This window comes from Protopterus annectens, chromosome 9.part0 (genome assembly GCF_019279795.1).
Source record: "Protopterus annectens isolate FY-2018-M chromosome 9.part0, PAN1.0, whole genome shotgun sequence".
NCBI classification, from domain to species: Eukaryota; Metazoa; Chordata; order Ceratodontiformes; family Protopteridae; genus Protopterus; species Protopterus annectens.
The window spans coordinates 1955122812-1955147230 of NC_056743.1; the positions used below are offsets into that span (position 1 = coordinate 1955122812).

Sequence of the window (24419 nt, forward strand, 5' to 3'; positions counted from 1 at the left end):
TTTTGCCAGTGCTGGTTTCATAGGTCTATGTGAGACTGGTGGTGTGATGCAAGCAATTCCCTTCTCCTCTTACTGCCTGGTCCAGTCTTGGGTTGAGAGAGAGCTTAGCCACCAGTTTGGCTGTATAATTGTATCTCGCACATGTATTAGTTTTTGATGGATGGAGGAGAGGGTTGTCTGTGTACATGAGGCAATTGTAACATTGCCTCAAAATGCCTAGATTCACCAGTTGGACTGGAGAGTACACCTGAAACTGCCCTTTGGACATGCCTGGATAGGTACAGTGAACTGTTTTACTGATTAGCTGGTAAGGTCGAATAGAGAGCCTTGTCCTTCTTTACAGTATAGGGGGGTCTAGTGCTAAGGTTTATTAGTGCTTACTATGAGTTTTGAGCAAGTGCCGGGATGAGAAGTGAATGGTTTCAGTGCTTAAGTTGAAAGTTTGTCTAGTTCCAAGGGAAAAATTGAGGAGTAGACTTTGTGGAGCCCGGAATAGTTATACCCTAGCTAACCAGTGCTGCCCAGTGTGCAAAACCGAGCAAATGCGGGTTTTATAGCAGGGAAATGAAAGAGATAGAAATCAGCCCAAAATGGCCAACAAACTACTAATTTCTGGGCTGAAACCACTCCTCCAGGGACCAGTGGCAGCTCGTGCCATCGGGCTGCAGGACTGCAGCCCTCCAAGCTGTGAGGAAAAGATTCAACATTTAATTTTTAAAACTAAAACAATATTCATAAATTAATATTTACTAATGCTCTAAGCGAGTCCGACTGACTTGCAAAGTCCGTGAACTTGAACTTCGCATGCTTGTCGAGTTCCGGAAGTTTTTTTGTTTTGTTCTTTTTTAAGTTTCTATAAATCATTCTTGATTGCTGTGAAAGCAGTCCAGATTAACAAGAGAAAGGCATCCATGTGATGCCCAGAAGTCTATGTGGTTAACCGCACAGTGAAGTGGAAGGGGTCGGGCTGCCACATCCGCAGTCACATATATGACGTGGATGTCTGGATGGCTACTGATTGGTTCTCACTCTCTTCTCAAAAAAGAGAGTGAGAAACAATCAGTAGCAGGCAGCACAGTTCTTACTTGGATTACTTACTGTGGTGCTATCATTGCATGAACAGATTTGTTTGCTACTTTTTGCTTAGTTTTTTTTTTTTGGCTCGCCTGGCTTAAGTAACGGAGAGTTCGAGCAGAGAGAGGAGTCAGTCAAACTACAGTTCATGATGGAGGCGGACACAGTCACTCTTTTTTACACTTCTTTCTTAAACTGAGGTAGGTGTCCAACTCCAGTCATAATGTTTTACCTAAATAATGGGAATGCTGACTGCAGGAAGGTAATGTAGGATGATGTATGTGTCTGAAGTTAACCATATTCAACTACAATTCAACACTTTATCTCATTTTGCGTAAGATTTCCAGTTAATTTACTAAATTATAAAAAACATTATCAGTCTTAATACTGCTTCTGGAGAGGTGGATAGGCTATGAACGGCGTATTTGTGTTTTACCGGTTTTGGAGTTCGTGTTGTGGATTACAGGCTATGAAAATGCTCGGTATGTACATGCCAGACCGATTTGCCCTGAAATCATCTAATGTTCAATAGGGGATGGGGTTGTACACCACCAGACGAATCAAAAAGGTTTGTTCAGAACTTCTCTGACGACTACTGTCTTATGTAATAAAACTACATTTCTGTACAGCCATATTACTTAATGTGTGTTTCCACCACATTTCAGTAACGCTGTGATTGCTGGAGTTTATAGCAGCATGTGTAGCTGCGATCAGTTTCTCTGCTGATGCTGCCAGTGCCACGTATTAGTATTATGATGACATTTCTGCCTTAACAAAGCTGCTCCTTTCAAAACATACTCCACTTTTTGCCTCTGGTTGCTACACGATTTCACTTTAGAAATGCGCCATTTTTCTTTTGGAAAAAATTTCATTTTGGGTTCCAGGTTGTATCAGCCCATACCCATATTTGCTGCATATGTTAAATGGATTTGTCCTGAAGTCCCACTTTTGTATCCCAAAATTAACAGTAAAATCATCAGTTTCAGTGAGCCGCTTACTTCATACTGCAGCTTACTGAGGTAAAAGAAACAGATCTGTTTTGAAGTTTCAGCCAGTAAGAAGCCAGGGAACACTTTGTCCCCTCCCCCCAGTTTCCTATTGTATATTATGAAATGAAATGACAAATGAGTGCTGTCTTTTAGCAATCTGATCGTTTGTGCATTTCATGTTTGAAGAGTATATCAAAACAGACAATTTCAGACATATTTCCTGTTTTCATGACAAAGGCCAGGTTTGTCAGATATGCTGAAGTGCACTTTGACTGTTATAATAAGGGAACTGTGAAGTTATTACCTGATGATATTTTATACTCAAAAATTTACTGTTTCAGGGTATGGTATTTAATGCTAATATTGGCTCAATACTGTTGCTTCAAAGTATGAGATTTAATATTAATAATGTCACAACATTTTATATTGGTCATAACATTGTGTAAGGTTTTAAAGGTTAATAAGACCACAAGATGCTTGAAATAACTTTGTCTCAACAATGTTAATCAAACTTCTTCAAACTTCTTTTGTAATGGAAGAATCAGACAAACAGCAGTGGTGCACTACATATTGACAGGTAGGGTCTATGTCAAATAAACGAACGCTTGAAATGTAGATCGTCATATGGTCGAGACCATATGATCAACATTTCAAGTGTTTGAAGGTAACCTTTAACAACGCTGTACAGTGCAGAATGGGAGAATTTCCCTTTTCTGCACTGAAGTGCGGTCTCAGAGTTGGTATATTTAAGTAGGGGGATGTGGGGGGGGGGCATACTGTCATGGTATGTTTTTCTTTTTTTTTTTCTTTTTTTCTTTTTTTATTATATATATTTGAACTTTCAAATATCAACCATATAGTCTGGAAAATATGGTATTCGACATTTTGAAAGTTTGAATATATAACATAGGCCCGACAGGTATTATATTATGCTTGTGTGATGAGCATGGATGTGAAAACCTAAGCAAAAGGACAATTTATAGATTACTTTTATTTCAGAAATGCATGTAGATTCTCTTATTTTGTCAGCTGCTCAAGTTAACAGTACTAATATTAAAAAAGTGTTCCTTCTTTGACAGGTTCCCACCTGTATTGTATGGCTATTTTATATATTTGCATCACATTTTCGGTCCGTTTTCCATATAATTGTGGTTTTTCTGGTAAATTAGTGGCAAATCATTAAAGATTGAAGTTATAAAATAATGACAGACATTTGAGTTTCAGATTTCATACCCTTCAAAAAATTCATACTAATGCAAGACCTACTATTCTATTATCTTTCTAAGTTTGTAAGAGAAATATTTAAAAATTGTCCTTATTTTTGGGCCTTTGTCCCACTTCTATGTATGGATTTGTCCAGATGTCTTGCTCTGAGGTTGATGTGTATGACAAATGTGTCAGGGCCATTACCGTCAGCCAGAGACATTTCAAATTGTGACATACTTGTTGCACCCCACTCCCCCATGTAGTGACTCTGGATGTATCCAAGCAAGGCAAGGAGCAGTTATGCAGGGTAAGTGTGCAGAGTATCCCCCTATCCAAGGTAGACACAAGTACTACAGTGGCTTTTCATCTGTCCTTGATTTTGCAGAATGTTCTGGTTTTCTGTTTTATTTTTATACTGTTGATTTATGCTTCTTATTATTCACAAAACACATGCTGTTTTAATGCCTGTTGCTCTGAGTTTAAGTAGCAATGCTTTAATGACCATCAGGTAAACTTGTCTGAGATTGTAAGATATTGTTGCAGATCAATGCTGGCTTAGTACTGAAAGTGCATTGGCTACATTTTTTCAGGAATGTTTGATTGATTTTACTTCCTATATAGGTTGTTTTATTAGTTTAATTATTTTTTTATAAATCATATGTTGCACATGTTGCAAAAAAGAGTAAAATCCCATGATAGGAGGAACTCCCTGGTCAGCCTCAGTAAGAAGCTGAGATCCCTCATAAAATCCTCCAAAGCTAGTCATGAAAACAAAATCTCCACTGATTCTAAAGACAACCACAAAGCATTCTATAGCTATGTCAAGAATCTCAATGGCAACACTCAGATCTCCTCTGAGTTACAGCACAATGGCACTAAATATACAGAAACAACTGATATTGCCAACATCCTGGCAGATAGGTTCAGTGCTAAATTTCCACCCTCTCACCCCCTAAAAAACCCATCTCTATACCAGAAGAATGCAGAGTTCCTGTAATCATGGCTGCAGAGGTAAAAACCACACTCTCCAAAGCCAAGAACACAGCATCCATGGGACCTGACAACATCCCAGGTTGCGTTCTACATGAACTATAGAACGAACTGGTACCCCACCTAAGTACCATGTTCAATCATAGCCTTACCTCAGGCTTTGTGCCCACTGAATGGCACACAGCAATGGTCATCCCACTCCACAAAGGGGGAGCCACCACAGACCCCAGGAACTACCACCCCATTAGCTTGACGAGCCTGGTCTGCAAGGATATGGAACGTATCATCATGGAACTTATAAACAATGACATTGGTAATATCCAAACTCTGGACCCCACCCAGTTCCGGTTTGTAAAAGGCAGATCATGTCTCCTACACCTGACAGACTTCTTTGAAGTGGTCACCAAAGCCGTAGATGAGGGTAAGATGGTTCACACAGCCTATCTAGATCTCGCCAAGGCTTCCAACACCATCCCCCACTCTGGAATTATAGATAAATTCACTAAACTAAGTATAAATCCCTATGCCACAAGATGGGTTGCCAAATGGCTCACTGACAGAACCCACACTGTGAAAGTAGCAGACTCCAAATCCGACTTCAGACCAGTGACAAGTGGAGTACCACAGGGTTCAGTCCTGGATCCTCTCCTGTTTGGTATCTACTTCTCTGAAGTACAGGCTAAGATAGAAGGTCTTTGGCTAACGAAGTTCACAGATGACTGTAAACTAGGAGCCATAATCGAAACTCCTAATGATGTGGACATCCTTCAAAAGGGCCTCACTGAGACAGATCCTTGGTGTCAAATCCATGGCCTCAAGCTCAATGCCAAAAAGTGCAGTGTCATCCCTTTTGGTAAAAACTCCATACACATGAACTACCACATAGGCGGTAGTTTAATTAACACCAAAAGTGTGATGAGACCTTGGGACACAGGTGGACAGTAGTCTCTCCTTTGATAATCACATTGCCACAGTAGTCAGGAAATCCTTCTATGTGGCACACCTCATCATAAAAGGTTTCTCAATCAGGAAAAAAAGGTCATTGTTCCACTCTACTCATCACTCATTAGACCCATTATAAAATACAGTGCCCCTTTTGGTATGTACCTCACAAGACATCTACAACAACTGGAAAGGCAGAAGAAATACCTCACAAAGAGGATTACCGGCCTCAAACAGATCCCCTATGCAGACAGTCTCAAAAAACTCCAGGTTTACTCCGTCGCATATCACCTACTCAGGGGCAATCTCTGCCTAACATACAAAGCTATGTCAAACCCAGAGCTGCTGGACATGCTCCACTTAAAGAAATCCCAATCCCTCCGAGCTACGCACTCTAGAGACCTAAACCTTGTCATCACAATAAACAGAACATGCCGGAGGGATAGATTCCTGTCCCAGAGACTTCCCATACTCCGGAACAAACTACCTATCTATATCAAACAAAGCTCCTCATTAGCACTCTTCAAGAAAAATCTTGATGATTGGATGGGCGATAGGAAATTCACCCCGGGGGTCACTTCTGTGGCTCTGCTCAACAAGGGCACTGGAAAATAATTTTCTTGGGTGGCGAACACCAGGGTACCTTTTTGGCTAGGCTTATATAGGCCTTAGGGCCAATAGCCTAGTACCTACCTATGAACCTATATTCTATATTTATGCTTGGTTTAATATAATGCTTCAAGTGATTGGTTCAACCTGTTTGCCTCACTTTGATAGATGTTTGCATATATAAGCATGCTAGTTCAATCATTTTCTGTAGAAGGTCTGATGAAGCAGATGTGAAAGCACTTACCTTTTTAATTTTATGAGGAAATAAACGTTTTTTTTTATTTATTTATTTATTTTTAATTATTTATTTATTTATTTATTTATTTATTTATTTATATTTGTTGCCCGGAGAACTCCTGGCACTGTTTTATTCCACTGGTGTTTGCTGTTACGCATTTTTGTTTTTATTTCCAGCAGTTTTTTTATCTCAATGACTATTTTAGAATTTTTATTCTCTTTATATCTGTAATCATGTTTGTTAAGGTATTCTAATGCATCTCTACACTATATTTAGCTATTGTGGTAGGTTACATGCATGCGCACACACACACACACACACACACACACACACACACACACACACACACACACACACACACACACACACACGCGTGCGCGCATGTGCACACGCACACGTGTCTGTAAATACACAAACACACAACTGTTGATTAAGGTAGTACAGAATTTCCACTCAACTCATATTCTCATGTGGCTTGAATAATACCCTGACTTCCAAAACAAGGTGCAATCTACTATACCTTGAAACAAACACGAAGAGGCCAGCAAATAGGTTTCACCGTTTATTAGAGGTACAAAAACGGACCAAAAGGTACCGTAAGTTAAACAGAGATACTCATACTAGTTTCGGCCCCCGCCTTCTTCAGTGAGTATAAGTAGACAAAATGATATGAATATACACCAGCGTCAGTATAAATACTTTTGTTAGCCAATGGGAATGAAGACATTCAAATTATGCTCTCAGCTCAAAATTAAGTTATAAGAAAACATGGTAATGCAGTATGATGAACCAAAAAAGGTTATATCCAATTTATGGATAAGATTACATAAAGCTAACACCTAACAAAATATAACATGAACAAATAAAATAAAAAATATAAAAATATGCAATCCAAGACCATAAAACAATATATGGTCTAGGCAAAAAAGCAAACCAAATAGAATAAGATGTGTAAACATATGATCAAAAATTATGATGCCCAGAAGCACACCCCTGGCCAAATGTAATATAAGCAATTAGTAAACATAAAAATATGTAAATAAATCCAGAGATATGGATTAGAGAACAATACAAAAATATGAGAAATAATAAATAAATAAGAATGTAAGAATAGGGACCAGTTTCACACAAGTACCTCTGGAGAGGAGTCTTCTTACACTGACAGTGAATCCGGTAACATTGCTAACTCCCCACTAAAAAAGAAAACTAACACTAAATACCCTTTAGGTATGGGAGGAAATCCAGAGGGGGGAGGAAACACAGACACAAACATATCTACAGAGTCCATGACGGGACTAATTCAAGCATTACTGAAATAACCACTACAGCCTTTAAGAATGTTTTGAACTTATCAGACTATGTACTTACGGAAGATCAAGAAAAAATTTTGAATAAAGGACTTAACTTTGTTCCTAGTTTCTTTTCTGATGAGTACCGAACTACACTTGATGTCCTTGATTTTTGTCGAGACTTAACCTCAAATTGTTTTTTGCTGAACAGGATAGTACCAATACTCAAAGATCTACTGATTTTACATTCCATAAGTCCACATTTCAACCACCCATGAATAAAAATGTATCTATTTTTCAACAAGCGGTGCTAAAAGACTTACATTTTCCGCTTTTTGAAACTTCAATTGGCAGGGACAATGTCACCATATCAGAAAGGGAGGCTTTATCAGAACTTCGAGCCAATCATAATATAGCTATTCTTCAAGCTGATAAGGGTGGTGCAGTAGTTATTCTTAATATGGACTATTATGTTACTGAGGGTTTACGACAATTATCGGATGAACACTGCTATATGAAAATGACTATAGATCCAACCAGTCAATTCAAGCGTGAAATTGATCTATTTTTAGAATCAGCATTGGAGGAGGGCATTATCACATCCAAAACTGTACAACATCTACAAGTTAAAGATCCTGATAGACAAATTTTATATTTGCTCCCCAAAATACACAAATCAATCACACATCCACCAGGAAGGCCAATTGTTTCTGGCCATGGCTCCCTCACTGAACCACTGTCAGCATTTTTAACCCAATTTCTCAAACCTTTATTGTCAATGGTTAGAGCGAGAATTCAGGATACCACGCAATTTTTGAAAATTATTGAGAACAGTCAGCTCGAGCCCAATTGGTTAATGTGTACATTGGATGTAAAATCTCTTTATACCAGCATACCACATTGGGCCGGGCTTCAGGCTTTAGAATATTGGCTTACTAGAGCGGAACTCTACCCTCCGGGTTTCAATACCCTACTTATTTGCCTAACAGAACATGTCCTGACCAAAAATGTGTTTTATTTTCAAGGGGAATGCTATTGGCAGCTGCAAGGTACGGCCATGGGGGCTTCTTTTGCCCCCATCTATGCAGATCTTTTTATGGCCTACCTTGAGGAATACATCATTTATAACCCCTTACATAACATATTTCTAGTGGAAATGGACATATGGAGGAGATATCTTGATGATTGCTGGATGGTGTGGCGTGCGGATGAGGACTATCTCAAAGAATTTTTGGAATATCTCAATAATAACATCTGGGGAATTGAATTTTCGGTGACTTTCCATAAGGAGATGATTGATTTTTTGGATGTAACTATATATCGGAATATTGATCACACACTCAATACTAAAATTCACCGCAAATATCCCCAGTTTAATACTCTATTACATGCTCAGAGTATGCATCCACGTCACACCATCCGCAACATCCCTAAATCTCAGTATTTGAGAATTCGTAGAATCAATTCCTCTCCAGAAGACTACACAGTTGCCAAATCTGATCTGAAATCAAGATTTTTGGATAGAGGATACTGTATCTCTGACATTGAATCTGCTAGAATTTGGTCAGACAGACAGGATAGGGCTACACTGTTGGAATACAGGGACAAAAGTCAACATCCAAGTAGGGAAAATATTAGACTCATCACTACTCTAGGTAAAAACTACCAAACAGTTAGGCAAGCTGTCAACAATAATTGGAATATTTTATTAGCCAATGACTTTCTGAAGGGAATCCTGGATAACCAATGCTCTTTTTCATTTAGAAGAGGTAAAACATTGGGTGGCATGCTTTCCCATTACAAACATAGGGAAAGTGGTGCAGCCAAATACAAGCAACTTACCATCATGGGGGATGAGTTAATAGGAACTTTTCGATGTGGACATTGTGTGTCTTGTGGTAATGTCAGCCAGTTGAAACAATTCACGAGTTCCAATACTAGTAAAGTATATGATATGAGGATCTTTGGTAATTGCTCAACAAGCTGGGTTATATACTTGGCCACATGCCAATGTAAATCTTTTTACGTTGGTAAAACATCACGTTCACTACGAATCAGAATTGGTGAACACCGCAGTGACATTAGGAACCACAAAACATCCAATGCACTATATTTACATACGGTCCAACATCCAAGTGCCAAGTTCATGTTTACCATTATTGATAAAATTACTGGCAACAGAAATAACATGACAGGTTGGCCGGGAATACTGAGCCATAAAGAAAAATACTGGATCACACATCTTGGTGCCCTTTTTCCGCCTGGTCTGAATGACCATTTATAATTCAAGATATTTATCACTTCATTATTACCTGTGTATATGGTTGTAGTACTGCAATTATTTGCAGTTATACAATTTACAGGATTCAATATTGGATGTTGAGGTTGCATTCTTATTTATTTATTATTTCTCATATTTTTGTATTGTTCTCTAATCCATATCTCTGGATTTATTTACATATTTTTATGTTTACTAATTGCTTATATTACATTTGGCCAGGGGTGTGCTTCTGGGCCTCATAATTTTTGATCATATGTTTACACATCTTATTCTATTTGGTTTGCTTTTTTGCCTAGACCATATATTGTTTTATGGTCTTGGATTGCATATTTTTATATTTTTTATTTTATTTGTTCATGTTATATTTTGTTAGGTGTTAGCTTTATGTAATCTTATCCATAAATTGGATATAACCTTTTTGGTTCATCATACTGCATTACCATGTTTTTCTTATAACTTAATTTTGAGCTGAGAGCATAATTTGAATGTCTTCATTCCCATTGGCTAACAAAAGTATTTATACTGACGCTGGTGTATATTCATATCATTTTGTCTACTTATACTCACTGAAGAAGGCGGGGGCCGAAACTAGTATGAGTATCTCTGTTTAACTTACGGTACCTTTTGGTCCGTTTTTGTACCTCTAATAAACGGTGAAACCTATTTGCTGGCCTCTTCGTGTTTGTTTCAAGGTTGGTTGGCCGAGCAAGCCGTACGTGCGAGGACTGGTGTTTGTTGCAATCTACTATACCCCCACACTGAATGTTTATACAGCCATTAGTTCTTTACTTAAAGCAATCTCATTTTGTAACATCTATGAAGAGTTCCTTCATAGAAACAACCTTAGTTTGTAGTTTTTCATATCACTAATTCTTTCCCAAATGAGTTACAATGTTTTGTACGTGTATATTACCAGAGGAATATTAATCTTCCACCACTGGTGTTATTATGCTCAGGGGGCCGGGCTCCATGTTTATTCTACTACAACAGTAGCTACATTTAATTTTCTTGTCTTTTATGTGTTTGTATTTGCAAAACTACTGGGCCATCCTATTTTAGGAACACTTTGAAATAATACACAAACCTAAAACAACACACTCCAGTTATTAATCAGTTTTCCAAAATTCATACTGATATGTACTTTAAAATATTAATTTTTCAACATCTGAGTCAGACAGATTAATCATGCAGGTCATATGCTCTGTCAGGAGACTGATGCATTCAACAACTACTTTTTCTGTGGAAAAATACTTCCTAATATTTCCTCTGAGTCATTCCCAGTCAAGCTTGTGCCTTTTCCTTTTGACTTTCCCATGAAAAATGCTACCTGTAGGATTTTTATAATTCTCTTGAAGTGTTTAAATGTTTATATCATGACTTATTCTCTTTTCTTTCTTTTTTTCTCGCTGGATCATCAAATGTTGAATTTCAAAACTGGAGTACACCTTAAAGTATTTTCCTCTAATGTGACATGATCTCAAAGTATGAATAAATAAAAAGAGAGTAGGAATCAGCTTATTGCACATACACACACACACAAACAAACAAACACACACACACACACACACACAAGCACATACACACACATACACACACACACACACACACACACACAAACACACACACACAAACACACACACACAAGCACATACACACATACACACAAACAAACACACACACACACACACACACACACAAACACACACACACAAACACACACACACACACACACACACACACACACACACACACACAAGCACATACACACACACACACACACACACACAAACACACACACACACACACACACACAAGCACACATATGCAGAAATGTAGAGAATACACACACGCACACACACACATACACACACACACACACACACACACACACACACACACACAGGAATTGCCCCTGTAAAAAATATTTTTAATGTGTTATGTTTTCTGTCAATTCCTTTTTCAGAATTCAGTGTTTTTGCTGCCGGTTTTATTTTTATTTTGATGATTATCACCATAAAAGTATTCCTTCTTATACTTTCAGGGTAGAACTTCCTTTTTCGCTGCCTTCACTTTTTGCACAGCCTTCATTCTGCAAATGCATCTTCAAAAGTAGGCTGTACAGAACCATGCTTAGTATTCCACACATGGTTCAAACAACTTTCTGAACACCAAAAGAACAACGTATTTATTACTACTGATGTTTCTCCCGTGCATCCTCATAATAACCGATATATTTTAGACCATCTTACATTATTAAACCAGGATCATTTTTGTTGTTATTGTTACCTTACCTGACATTATGTATTTCCCTTTTGTCACCCATAAAACATTATATAATTTATTTGCACTGAATGTGCAGTGCTACATATCTGACAGCTTAGTACTCCTACCTTACAAAAATCTCTTCTAATGTTTTCCACCACATATTCTAAATCAGCCTTTTTAAATGCATCTGTTGTACAGAAAAAAAGACTTACATTTTTATTCCAGTCCTTCTGTGTTCACTTATTCAGTGAATTAAGACAAATAAGCCACGAAATGAACCCCGTGGCACATTGGCAGCTCCGTTTCTTCAATATGAAGTCCATTTGCTATGATGTTCTATACTTTACATTCAACAATGTCTTATCAAAAGACGGAATATTGTGACACAATCCAAATATGGCTAACTTGTGTATTTTTTGGGGGGGGGGGGATAGTGGATGAGGCTAGCATTAAATGGCTTACAAAAGCTGAGGTAGGGTACATTCATATAGCCTCTCCCAGGTGCATTATTTTAGTGAGGTAGTCAAATAATTTATTACTATGTATTAAATTATTATTTGCAGTACCGTGGTCTACCAAACTCTCTTACATACAAATGTCTGCCACTCCCTTGCTCCTACTATTACAACATGAAATTAAATGTTGTTTTTCAGTCGTTTAGAAACACCCTTCTTTAATGATCTGCATTACTGCATTCAACACATCTGAAATGACTTAAGATAATATGGTTATTTAATATCACTGAAAATGCCTTTTAATCTTTTTTTATTTCTAACCAGTAATTCCAGTTTGCTAACTGTACCTACAGACTGTCTTAACTTTTGATTGAAACGCTTAATGTCTGATTTTACGGCAGCTGAGGTAATTATATCAGTTACACTAAGTCTGTACTAACAATCCCCATGCATGAAGTTAAATGCTTTGTCTGTTGACTCTACTGACAATCCCCATGCATGAAGTTAAAATGCTTTGTCGGTTCTACTGACAATCCCCATACATGAAGTTAAATGCTTTGTCTGTCGCTTCTACTGACAATCCCCATGCATGAAGTTAAAATGCTTTGTTGGTTCTACTGACAATCCCCACACATGAAGTTAAATGCTTTGTCTGTCGATTCTACTGACACTCCCCATGCGTGAAGTTAAAATGCTTTGTCGGTTCTTCTGACAATCCCCATACATGAAGTTAAATGCTTTGTCTGTTGACTCTACTGACAATCCCCATGCATGAAGTTAAAATGCTTTGTCAGGTCTACTTACAATCCCCATACATGAAGTTAAATGCTTTGTTGGTTCTACTGACAATCCCTATGTATGAAGTTAAAATGCTTTGTTGGTTCTACTGACAATCCCCATGCATGAAGTTAAAATGCTTTGTCAGTTCGACTGACAATCCCCATACATGAAGTTAAATGCTTTGTCTGTCGATTCTACTGACAATCCCCATACATGAAGTTAAATGCTTTGTCTGTTGACTCTACTGACAATCCCCATACATGAAGTTAAAATGCTTTGTCGAGTCTACTGACAATCTCCATGCATGAAGTTAAAGTGCTTTGTCTGTTGACTCTACAGACAATCCCCATGCATGAAGTTAAATGCTTTGCCTGTCGATTTGTGGATAATAAATGCTCTTTCTCCCCCAATAAGAGCATTTTCTACTGTTGTGGTTATGCAGTTCTTAATACCCACTCAGGATAATCCTTCTAAAGTTGAACATCAGCACACAAACTAGCATTTAGTTTTAGAAAGAGTATGTCAGAATAAAGAATATCGCATTTTAGAAGACAGTGTACACAAATAATAGATATAACAAGGTTGCTATCCTTCTCATTTTTTTTCATATTTTTTGTTGACCCAGACTACCATATTATCCACCATCTGCTTGAGATGTTTCTTTAAATGAAATTACACATTTATATTTATTTGCTAGCTAAGTATGTCAGGTTCATTGCTCACTCGATGTGTATAACACTGCAAATGTTTAGAAATTTTCTCTCCCTATTTGCAAAATGTACAAGTATTAAGAAGCTGAGAACTATATTTCCCTCTTAGTTTAATTCAGGGATATGGGAGGCTAGAACCTATCAAGGCTTTCAGTGAATGTAATTCTGACGATTCTGAATGGAGTACCAGCTATCACATAATAGAAGCAGACAGTAGCCACTTGATATTCTGAGACTCATTAGTGTGAGTCTCAGAATAATGAGACTGTATAGCCCAAAATGCAGACTTACATATAGTTAATCTCAAATTACCATTTTTCAGAACATTCCCTTTTCTCTGAGGTATGATGATCTTGGGAGTTGGTATGTATAAGTTCAGGGGCTGTAGAGATGTGGGGGCTTGCAATCCTGCAAAAAAGTAACTTTAAAGTATAACAGTAATGTTCAGTGTTTTCTATTCTCAGGTATTTTGGGATGTTTTTATACTAATTATATGTCCATTTTTGGAATTTACAAGTCATGGAGTTATAGTCAGAAGCTGAAACACACACACACACACGCACAGACTCACACAGGGCATGTACATCTATAACCAAGAAACCAGAGCACCTGGAGGAAACCCACATGAACACAGGGAGGACATGCAGTCTCTTCACACACACACCATTAGGTGCCCTATTCAACCAAAGCCTGAGTACCGGCTTTGTCCCAGCCCAGTGGAGAACAGCCACTGGCATCCCTTTACACAAAGGGGAGCGTCCACCAATCCAGGAAATTATAGACCCATCAGCCTAACTAGCCTGATGGCTTTGTCAAGGGAAGGTTATGTCTGTTAAATCTTGTAAACTTCTTTGAGACAGTCACCAAAGCCATGGAAAAGGGAAAGACGGTGCACACCACTTACCTTGACCTGGCCAAAGTCTTCAACACTATTCCCCACTCTGGCATAATAGATAAACCCTATCAACTAGGCATCAATCCATATATTCAAATCAACAAGATCAAAAACAGAGCCGGACTGGCAGGAAAAACGTCTTTAATAAATAACTCAACTTAAATACAGTTTAACTAGCGTGTAAGAATATTTACAATATATGCTCAACAAGTAGATAGCTTAGCTTAAAATAGCGTGTAAATCAATTTACAATGTACGCTCAAAAAACGAAATAAAAGACAATAAAACCAAGTAAGTAAGCGCTTTCATTTATCTTGAATGACAAACTTCCTCAGACAAAGAATACATCATTTCCTTTTCATTTTAAACCATAATGAAATTAGGTATGCGTTTTCATTCACCCATCACGCTAATAACTTGATGACAACCATCTGTTTCTCTTAGACACACCAACTCCTATTACCATGGCTTTGTCAAGGGGAGGTTATGTCTGTTAAATCTTGTAAACTTCTTTGAGACAGTCACCAAAGCCATGGAAAAGGGAAAGACGGTGCACACCACTTACCTTGACCTGGCCAAAGTCTTCAACACTATTCCCCACTCTGGCATAATAGATAAACCCTATCAACTAGGCATCAATCCATATATTCAAATCAACAAGATCAAAAACAGAGCCGGACTGGCAGGAAAAACGTCTTTAATAAATAACTCAACTTAAATACAGTTTAACTAGCATGTAAGAATATTTACAATATATGCTCAACAAGTAGATAGCTTAGCTTAAAATAGCGTGTAAATCAATTTACAATGTACGCTCAAAAAACGAAATAAAAGACAATAAAACCAAGTAAGTAAGCGCTTTCGTTTGTCTTGAATGACAAACTTCCTCAGACAAAGAATACATCATTTCCTTTTCATTTTAAACCATAATGAAATTAGGTATGCGTTTTCATTCACCCATCACGCTAATAACTTGATGACAACCATCTGTTTCTCTTAGACACACCAACTCCTATTACCAAGCAGCAAAATATAAACTCAAACCCTATCAACTAACAAGCATTGAAATACATATAAAATAAATAAAGCATATATATATAAAAATCTTATACATATATATTATATAATCTAATCTAAGACAATATGTATATATTATATACTACTGTAATAGAGCCAAACAAACCTATGTGTCTTAAAAAAATGCATGTATGTATGTATGCATGCATCAAATTCATGTAAAACTCAATGAATGGTGCATTTAAAATATATAAATGCAAATATTTAAATCTAGTATAGGAACTAGGTTTTAACGTTTCAGGGCTTTAAGTTTCAAAACACTTCCCAACGATAGCATACCATTTAAACCTGGCCAAAAATGTGCACCCAAACGAATTTGCCACTTTAGCTCCATTTCCTCAAGAATGAATTGCCATGCACCCCCCCCCCACTACTACTTTTTAAATTATCCAACACAAAAAATCTAAATGAATGTGTGCTATATTGGATAATATGTTTTGCAAGTGCATTTGTTTCACTACCATCTCTAATAGCTCTAATATGTTCTCCTATTCTTTCTTTTAACTTGCGCTCCATTTTCCCTATGTAAAAACAAGTACAGTGGGTACATAGAGCACAATAAACAACTTTGGTGGTATCACAATCAAATTTTCCCATTATATTAATGTGACAGTTATTAGTGGCTATAGAGTTTATTTCTAAAATAAATTTACAAAACTTGCATCTGCTGCATTTAAACATGTAACCCTTGGTTTTTAATGTAGAACTAGCTTCAAAGCATTTTTTAAGGTTATGACCTTTCCTGTAAACAATAGTTGGAAATTCACCAATTTTATTTCTTACTAATGGGTCATTTAACAATAATGGCCAGTTTTTTACCAATATATTCTTAATGATGTAACTATCAGAATTAAAAGTGGTAATAAAACTACTTACAAAATTATTTTAGTTTTTTATTGTTATCATCATAACAGTTAGTCCTATATTCTTGGAAACTATTTGGATTTTGATTAAATGTGTCTATACTTAGTGTATCATTTGTTCCCATAAAGGTAGTTTCACCTAACAATGGCATAATGGCGCTGTCTAACAAAAGGGGGTTGAAATGTCCATTTTCTCTTTTGTGAATGACTTCTTCCATAATATCATTTATGAGAGCCAATGGGTAACCCCTATGCATAAACATGGTTTTCATTAAATCACATTCCTTTAAGAAACTGTCCCATCTACTAACCATACGGGCCGCTCTCACAAACTGCCCTTTCAATACAGCCCTCTTTTGTGTGTATGGGTGACTACTGTCGTAGTGTAACAAACTATTACTATAAGTTTTTTTACGAAAAATTTCTGGTAAAAAGGTATTAGTCTCATGGTCTTTTTTTATGAGAACATCCAAATAAGAAATTTGATTGATGTTCCTTTCAGCAAGGAACCTCAAAAAATTAGTTTGATTAATGTAATCCAAAAATTCATTGATTTTTCCTTCTTCTCCATGCCATAAGATGAAAATATAATCGAAAAAGTGCAAATAAATTACACAATGTTGAAAAAATGGAGAAATAAAAATGAAGCGTCCTTCCCATACACACATGGTGATGTTGGCGTAGAGTCCACCGCAAGGGGACCCCGTGGCAATACCTGTACTTTGAAAATACAATTTTTCATTAAACGTAATGTAATTGTTTCTAAGGACAATATCAAGCAATTGATCATATAAATTAATGTTATCCTGAGATAGTCCTTTACTATGCAAATAATCACTAAAGTCTTCTGTACCCACATTGTGGGGTATAACTGAGTATAAATCTTTAACATCTATAGCTATAAATGTCCCAAATCTCACTTCATTAATTCTAGACAAAAAGTCCCATAAATCTTTGCACAAATGGGCTTCAGCCAACACATATGGTTTTAGTTTTTCATCCAGGAACTTAGCTATGGGATTAGTAATAGACCCATGAGCATCGACAATGGGTCTCATAGGTGATTTATTACAATCTTTATGTATCTTAGGAACACCAAACAAAACTGGAGTCCTAGGATACGAAACCGACATAACATTTAGGTCATCTATATTTTCTTGATGAAAAGGTCCTGTAATATGCCCCTAATCCGTCTGTGTGCACCGTTCATTTCATTAATAGAGCTGATTGTGTAGGTATTGCTAGTAATTATACCCTCCATTCTGTATATGTAATCATTATAGTCAAAAATGACCATACTTCCCCCTTTATCAGGTTTTACAAGTCTGATATTTTTAATATTCATTAGCATTTGTAAATTATCTGTTTCCAACTTATTTAGGTTATATTTCTTTTTATGTTTATTTTCTATAGCGCGAAAATCTAATTCGCACATCTTTTCAAAGAATTCCAAAGTTGAATTTAAAGGTGGATTATAAGAACTTGAGACATAGAATGGCTTAATTACATTACTGTTATGCTGAAATAAAAGTGCAAGATTCAACTTACGAACAAAAAGTTTTAAATCAATGGTAGTCTCCACAAAATTCATGTTCTTACTAAGGACAAAGGTTAGGCCTTTAGATAAAAGGTCGCAAATTGATTCATCAAATTCAAAGCTGGAAAAGTTGTAAACAGAAAAATCCCTTGCTTTGTTCATTAAAATTCTAGGTTTTAAATCAACATCATAGTCTATCTGCGGCCTCACCATGGGCCTCTGTTGTTCATTCTGCCTCTGTTGTGAAAAGTCCCATTCCATTGTTGCTGTTCCCTTTTCCCCAGTTCTCTGGACAAAAGTTCTGTTTCTGATTCTGTTGCCGTATTCTTTCCAAACGCCTGAGGGTCGGAAAGGCTGCTGCTTCTAAAAAATGTTCATCACTATCATTTTCCATTACCATTTCACCTTGAAAATTGTCATACCCAGTCCCATTTACTGCTGTCGCATTAGATAATTTTGAGCCCCATTGCTGAGACAATGGTGGTAAAGGGTATGCAGTCTTGTTGCTATAAGCTCTCAAGTCTCTATCAAGTTTTTTTTTATTTTTCGTTCATTTATAACCCTGATTTTTTCCTCAGTGGATTAGAACATTCTGTCATATTCAAAGTTGTTATCAAGAAAAGCACGGTCGTTCTTAATGACCACATCAATTTCATTGGCCTTTTTTGTTAATTCTTCAATAATTCTAGTATTGTCGTTAATTACCAAGTTCATATATTCAGCACCAAATTTATCAAAACGTTTCAGTAAATCACAATGTAATACCGAGTTTGCTAATAGTCCCGTTGAGTAACGCCAAACCCATAACCCTTTTGGAACTATATTATTTTTTAAGCAGTCAGTAAAATAGATGTTATCCATTTGTAATCTCTTTACATTTATATATTTTAAATGCACCACTCATTGAATTTTACATGAATTTGATGCATGCATACATACATGCGTTTTTTTTAAGACACATAGGTTTGTTTGGCTCTGTTACAGTAGTATATAATATATACATATTGTCTTAAGTTAGATTATATAATATATATGTATAAGATTTTTATATATATATGCTTTATTTATTTTATATGTATTTCAATGCTTGTTAGTTGATAGGGTTTTAGTTTATATTTTGCTGCTTGGTAATAGGAGTTGGTGCGTCTACGAGAAACAGATGGTTGTCATCAAGTTATTAGCGTGATGGGCGAATGAAAACATATACCTAATTTCATTATGGTTTAAAATGAAAAGGAAATGATGTATTCTTTGTCAGTGGAAGTTTGTCATTCAAGACAAACAAAAGCGCTTACATACTTGGTTTTATTGTCTTTTATTTCATTTTTTGAGCATACATTGTAAATTTATTTACATGCTATTTTAAGCTGTTTAAGCCATCTGCTTGTTGAGCGTATATTGTAAATATCTTTACACGCTAGTCAAATTGTATTTAAGTCGAGTTATTTATTAAAGACGTTTTTCCTGCCAGTCCAGCTCCATTTTTGATCTTGTTGGTTTGGATTCTTATGTTCTTGGCTCGTTTTGATTGATCAATCCATATATTACCAGATGAGTAGCAAACTGGCTCACTGATGGAACACACCTAATTAAAATAGAGGAAGCCACCTCAAGCAGTAGACCTGTAACGAGTGGCGTACCCCAGAGATCAGTCCTGGGGCCTCTGTTATTCGGGATATATTTCTCTGAGGTGCAGGTCAAAACCAGTGGGCTATGGCTGACCAAGTTTTCAGTTGACTGCAAGGTGGGTGCTGTCATCAATTCCCCAAGTGATGTGGACATCCTCCAAGAGGGTCTCACCCAAACAAATGACTGGTGCCAGAAACATGGCCTCAAACTGAATGCCAAAAAATCCATCATCATCCCCTGTGGAGAGAGTAACGTTCCCGCATATTATCACATTAATAACAATGTCCTAAGCATGCAGTCGGTCATGAGGGATTTGGGCACCCAGGTTGATAGCAACCTGACGTTTGACCACCATGTTGCTTTCATTATACGGAAAGCTTTCTACATGGCCCGCCTCATAAGTAAGGGTATCTCATCCAGGGACAAGGAGGTCATAACATCCCTGTATTCTTCCCTTATAAGGCCAGTTATTGAGTACAACCTGGTCTGTGACATCAACAGGACTCGTTGGCAGAACAGATTTGTGTCCCAGAGACTCCCCATCTGTGGAATAGACTCCGTCTCTACATCAAGCAGAGTACCTCATTATCCCTTTTTAAGCACAACCTGGATAAATGGATGGGAAACAGAAAATATACCCCTGAGATTCCACCTGTGTCCCTGCTGGACAAGGGCTTTGGGTGCTGACTTGTTTAAACATGGGCTAAACATGGGCTAAACTCTTGGCTAGGCTTATAAATGCCTCAGGACTAATAGCCTAGTCACTTCCTATGATCCTGTGAACAGATCTACAATATCAATGTTCTGAAAATCATGGAATGAAGTGCAGACCTCTAAAGTTAATCAGCAGAAATTGATGGATTGGTAGACAGAAAGAAAATCTACCTCTGTGCCTGCAGGTCAGGTGAATGACAGGCTACCTAAACCACAGAAACAAGAAATAAGAGAGTTTCTCTTGAGATTCAAGGACGTATTTCCAAAATTACCTGTGAGAACAAATATGAGTCAACACCATAGTGGCACCATTCCAGGAGATAAGGTTAATTTACAAACATATTTATTTATTCTTTCATTCATTCATTCATTATTTGTTGATTAGGTTATGCCATCAAGGCCAATGTCCTCTTTTTAGGTGAAACCTGACGTGGTATTCATACTGACTAGTGGAAGTTTGGCCAAAGTACCAGGAAACTTCCCTTACTCTTTTCAGCCACTAGGTGGTGGGAGATGGCTGCTGCCAAGATTAAAGCTTTCTAAGATGGTGGACCAATGGAGAGAGGAGGCTGAGAGTGGCCCTATAAAAATGTTGTTTTTGCTGCACCCAGAATTAATAAGAGAGGAGGTGATTACGATAGAACTGGAAGGAAGAGGAGAACTGGACATGCCTATGCTAATGGAAATGACAGACCGAGAAGGGCCGAACGATGACAGTAAAGTAAGTTGAAGTATAATGATAGATCTTGTGCTGTGAGAGATATTGGAGGATGTATTGTCTGCATATTTGGGAAGGGAATGTAGGTCAGTGGAGAATGCTGAAAGAAGCCTGGGGTTATGCTCAACCAGCACAGAAGCAACTTTTAAGGGCATATCACTGCAACAGGAGTTTTGTTGAGTGTGAACAGAATAAATAAAGGCAGATGAGATGCTATGATGGAAGTAACAAGAAAACAGGAACAAAAAGGACAACAAAATCAGAACAGGAGATCGGTGATAAGAATCAAAACAAAAATAAATAATGATACTGTTAACAGATATGATATGAAGTCGGTTTAGATATAAGAGCACTAATTCATTTAGGGACCGATTTTTGTAAAGTAACATCTGAATGTTTTACTTTGCATGGAAAATTTATTCATGAAGCAGAAAAAAATAATTTTTTGCAATGGTAAAAAAGAAATATGAAATAGAAAATGAAAGAGGAACGGTTATGTTTTTAGATTAAACAGGAAGAAACAACAGCATGTTTTTTTACTGTGTGAAATAAAGTTTGGGAAATAGTGAATAGAGAAAGATGTTATGTGATATTAGTGATGTTAGAAATATTAATATGAAAATCATATATGAATATTATAGCAAACAAAAGAAAAATACAAAGCATAGATACGTTTTTTTTTTCTCTGTGGTATGGGAAACATGGAAACAAGGTCAATGAAATATTGTTTAACAAGAAATGGATATTGTCAGAAATTCTGAAGAAAATCAGAAGATGGTTATGGGTGAAAAAGTAGAAAGAATATGAAATATACTTGTGTTCATTTTAAACATGAAAAAGTAAAATGTTTCTTGAATGCAAGATAATGTAAGTATGTAAATGTGTGCAAAATAATCTCTACTCTTTTTTTTTTCAGTAAGTGCTACCTGTCGAAGAGAGTATGGAAAGTTCCCCAATGCCCTGGCCAAATTTCCCTATTAGTATTAAACCCACTCTGGTCTCCCCTGAAAAGAGGCATCAAGCCTACTGGGTCTAACCTGGTTGACACCCCAATTTCATACATAAAATAGGGAAAAAGTGACTGATACTTTTAAACCCTGACCATTGTATATCTACCAAAGTCAGGAAAGCATATTGTGTAGCCATCTAATTATAAAAGGCACATGTAGTCACTCAAGTGACATGCCTATACCGCGTCATACTTTTAACCAAACCATTGTGAATAAAATACTGCATTTTAACTCAAAGGTTCAATACTTCCTTACCAGAATAAATGCAACATTTAGAAAACTTAAAATATTCAGAAAGGCTTCAGGAACTGTCATCATATTCTTTTTCTCTGACAATGTCTGACCCAGTTATATTTCAATCGCTATACCTGGGAAACCCTGCTGGGGGCTCTAACATCAGATTTGTGGAATGTAACACTAAAAATAACTACCAAGTAATACAAAAATAGATGTTTGCATTACATATTTTATCCAAGATGATGGTACAATTTTCCTCTTATCAAAAGTCCCTCATTAGCTTCCTTCAGAAATAATTTTGACAAACATGGAAAGTACAAAATATTAACACAGGATTATAGCAATATACTTCTAGGATACCAGTCTCTGTTCTTTTAAGCTGTCTAAACTACACTGCATAAAGAAGACAACAGAAGTACAAAACTGTTTGTATTGTAAAATAGCTTGAGAAAGGCAACTACAAATAAATTTATAAAAAATAATATTTTTCAAGCAAGGGGATCAAATATGTGGCTAAAAGGTTTAGACAATTGCTTGATCTGACTTTTTTCAATTTTTAAACCCACCATTATGGGTGAGTACTAAGCTTAAACCTAGTTAATTTCTCTGAAAGTTGAACATTAAACCCTGTACCTGGTGGCTGGGAGTTAAAAACCTTAACCATTATGTCAGCTCCCAATCGACAAGTGCTACTTTTCATGGGTGATAGAGCAGCACTGCCTGGTTATCTTACTTGCTCTGGGTTATATAGTATGCAAGTGGGGAATGTTGGAATCAAACCAAGGGCTATAGGATGAAACTCATTTATTTATTTAGGTATGTTTACTTGCCAAGGTAGTACGCACAAATGACCAAATTCAGGCAAAGCCCAGATGAATACCTCAAATCAATAGCAAAGGTAAAATACGGGTGAGAGTAAGCGGAAAAATATTTTAACTGAGAAGTAATACAAGAGTTGCAGAAAAGCACAGATTGGTTCAAATATTCATAGGCAAAGCTTAAACGTAATGCAAAACTTGCACAGATATTTATTTATTTATTTATTTATATATTTATTTATTTAAGGATGCAAATATTCTTGTGTACATTATTTACAGTTTTGGTTTACCTGAAAGCTATTCAGAAGTGAGGATATGGCCTGAGATGAGATGGTGATCGTAAGAATAAATCATTGTTGTACATAATCGCTCATATGGAGTTAATTATTTCTAATAAATTGCAAGATAATAACAAAAGAAAATCAGTACAAATGCATTAACAGCAGCTAATTAGGGCTTGAGACAACACTGAGCAGATTAAGTATCTTGGGAATACTGTTATAGCTTTATCTAAATGGAAGTACTCGTGACTAACGACAATTTTCACTTCTTTTACTGCAAATGTATGCAACGTATAATTCAGTAGACCAAACTATGTCATAAGCTGCACTGAAAACCATCTGAAATTATGCAGCTTTTGCTTTCTTTGTGCATTTTTCAGGTATAAAGCTTTTTCTTTCTTTCTTTGTATCTGTACGTGTGTGTGTATACAGAGCAGGAAGGAAACATAAGACCCTGCAGTTTCCTGTCAATCACAGCACTAACCAGGAAGTATATTGTTGAAAAGAATCTAAACTGCAAGGCAGTTCTGCCTAAGCAGAGAACGGATCTCAGTTATTCAAAAGATGCATGAAGAAACACAGAGACTGTAGCTCAAGGACAATCAATAGTAGTTGTCATTAGGATAACACAGCAAACGCCTTGAAAAGACTCATTGTGGAAGGCAATTGGATTTCTTGGGTAAGTTGGTAACATCTTTACAGTTTTTAAGAAATTATAGTAGAAATGAGGTATCTGTAGATTGCAAGAGGGTAGATGTGATTCCACTTCATACAAGAGGAAAACTCCAAGGCTAAAACTACTAACACGTCTC

General features: G+C 36.7%; 1 protein-coding gene across 4 annotated transcripts in view; it reads left to right on the forward strand.

The window, feature by feature from the left end:
• LOC122812351 (beta-1,3-galactosyltransferase 2-like) overlaps positions 1 to 24419 on the forward strand; it is a 594134-nt gene that overhangs the window by 523630 nt on the left and 46085 nt on the right. For 2 of the 4 annotated variants that reach the window (XM_044084770.1, XM_044084771.1), the window contains exon 3: positions 24040 to 24286. The exons of the other annotated variants lie outside the window; for them this stretch is intronic. The gene's annotated coding sequence lies outside the window, so the exon portion shown is untranslated. The remainder of the gene's footprint in view (positions 1 to 24039; positions 24287 to 24419) is intronic. 4 annotated transcript variants of the gene reach the window in all.